At 60.9% G+C, this 2500-nt stretch overlaps 1 non-coding gene across 1 annotated transcript; it reads right to left on the bottom strand.

Moving 5' to 3' along the window:
• Positions 1 to 670: 670 nt before the first annotated feature.
• LOC141979763 (5S ribosomal RNA) lies at positions 671 to 789 on the bottom strand. Its single transcript, XR_012637155.1, has one exon. It is a non-coding gene; the product is annotated as a 5S ribosomal RNA (ribosomal RNA).
• Between the last annotated feature and the right edge of the window lie 1711 nt (positions 790 to 2500).

Here is a 2500-nt window from a genome sequence, read left to right as displayed (position 1 = left end):
GCTCGGAGCAGGGCAAGCCCGGGCGGAGGGGGGTCCGCTTGGCCCCTGCCCGCGGGGGCAGGCTCCGGGTTGACCTGGTGGCCGGTTTGCTTTCGGGCCACCAGGTCAACCCGCTGAATGTATGGGGTTGACCTGCTGGCCGCTTTCCTTCCCGGCCACCAGGTCAACCCGCTGAATGTATGGGGTTGACCTGCTGGCCGCTTTCCTTCCCGGCCACCAGGTCAACCCGCTGAATGTATGGGGTTGACCTGCTGGCCGCTTTCCTTCCCGGCCACCAGGTCAACCCGCTGAATGTATGGGGTTGACCTGCTGGCCGCTTTCCTTCCCGGCCACCAGGTCAACCCGCTGAATGTATGGGGTTGACCTGCTGGCCGCTTTCCTTCCCGGCCACCAGGTCAACCCGCTGAAAGTATGGGGTTGACCTGCTGGCCGCTTTCCTTCCCGTCCACCAGGTCAACCCGCTGAATGTATGGGGTTGACCTGCTGGCCGCTCTGCTTCCCGGCCACCAGGTCAACCCCCTGCCGGTATGGGGTTGACCTGCTGGCCGCAGAGGGGCAGGCTCCGGGTTGACCTGGTGGCCGGCAGGGACTTCAGCCCCAGGGCCCCTGGCAGGGCGACCCTGCCCTTGTTCCCCAGAAAAGGAGAGAGCTGGCTCGCAGCGGGAAAAGCTGCCTACGGCACCTGGGATTCCCAGGCGGTCACCCATCCAAGTACTAGCCAGGCCCGGGACGGTTTACCTTCCGAGATCGGACGGGATCGGGGGCCTTCCGTCCGGTATGGCCGTAGGCACTCGGCTCCGGTCCGCCTCGTCCCCTTTCCCTTACTGACTCCCCTGCCTCGGGTGGGCCCGATCCTTTTTTCCGTTTTTTTTTTTCGCTCCGGAGGCTTCATGAGCCCCCCCCCAACACCCCTTTGGGGGTCGGTGAAAATTTTTTTTTCAGACTTCCAGGGGCCCGATCCTGGCCGCGGGCACCCGGCTCCGGGCACCCGGCTCCGGGCCGCCTCGTCCCCTTTCCCTTACTGACTCCGCTGCCTCGGGTGGGCCCGATCCTTTTTTCCGTTTTTTTTTTTCCGCTCCGGAGGCTTCGTGAGCCCCCCCCAACACCACTTTGGGGGTCGGTGAAAAAATTTTTTTCAGACTTCCAGGGGCCCGATCCTGGCCGCGGGCACCCGGCTCCGGGCACCCGGCTCCGGGCCGCCTCGTCCCCTTTCCCTTACTGACTCCCCTGCCTCGGGTGGGCCCGATCCTTTTTTCCGTTTTTTTTTTTTTTCGCTCCGGAGGCTTTATGAGCCCCCCCCAATACCACTTTGGGGGTCGGTGAAAAAAATTTTTCAGACTTCCAGGGGCCCGATCCTGGCCGCCGGCACCCGGCTCCGGGCACCCGGCTCCGGGCCGCCTCGTCCCCTTTCCCTTACTGACTCCCCTGCCTCGGGTGGGCCCGATCCTTTTTTCCGTTTTTTTTTTTTTCGCTCCGGAGGCTTTATGAGGCCCCCCCTAACCGTTTTTGGGGTCGGTGAAAATTTTTAGTCAGACTTCCAGGGGCCCGATCCTGGCCGCGGCTTCGCAGGCTGGCCTGGGGGGGGGGGCATCTCTAGCTCCGGCCGCGGACGGCGAGACGCTCGGCCACCAGGTCAGCCCGGAGGAAAAGGCTGAAAAAAATGTCTAAGTCCCCCCGGGACACCAGGTCAACCCGGAGGAAAAGGCTGAAAAAAATGTCTAAGTCCCCCCGGGACACCAGGTCAACCCGGAGGAAAAGGCTGAAAAAAAGTCTAAGTCCCCCCGGGACACCAGGTCAACCCGGAGGAAAAGGCTGAAAAAAATGTCTAAGTCCCCCCGGGACACCAGGTCAACCCGGAGGAAAAGGCTGAAAAAAAGTCTAAGTCCCCCCGGGACACCAGGTCAACCCGGAGGAAAAGGCTGAAAAAAAGTCTAAGTCCCCCCGGGACACCAGGTCAACCCGGAGGAAAAGGCTGAAAAAAAGTCTAAGTCCCCCCGGGACACCAGGTCAACCCGGAGGAAAAGGCTGAAAAAAAGTCTAAGTCCCCCCGGGACACCAGGTCAACCCGGAGGAAAAGGCTGAAAAAAATGTCTAAGTCCCCCCGGGACACCAGGTCAACCCGGAGGAAAAGGCTGAAAAAAAGTCTAAGTCCCCCCGGGACACCAGGTCAACCCGGAGGAAAAGGCTGAAAAAAAGTCTAAGTCCCCCCGGGACACCAGGTCAACCCGGAGGAAAAGGCTGAAAAAATGTCTAAGTCCCCCCGGGACACCAGGTCAACCCGGAGGAAAAGGCTGAAAAAAATGTCTAAGTCCCCCCGGGACACCAGGTCAACCCCGAGGAAAAGGCTGAAAAAATGTCTAAGTCCCTGCTCGGCCATCAGGTCAACCCCATTCAAAGTGACGGGTTGACCTGATGGCCGGCAGTCTCACGGAAGTCCGGATGGGGTCGCCAAAAGTGCCCTCGGCCGACCGAGAGAACCAGGAGGTCGGATAGGATTTCA

Source organism: Natator depressus, chromosome 28 (assembly GCF_965152275.1).
Source record: "Natator depressus isolate rNatDep1 chromosome 28, rNatDep2.hap1, whole genome shotgun sequence".
Lineage (NCBI taxonomy): Eukaryota > Metazoa > Chordata > Testudines > Cheloniidae > Natator > Natator depressus.
The sequence above is the reverse complement of the archived record's forward strand: the minus strand, read 5'-3'. Positions and strand labels throughout refer to the sequence as shown.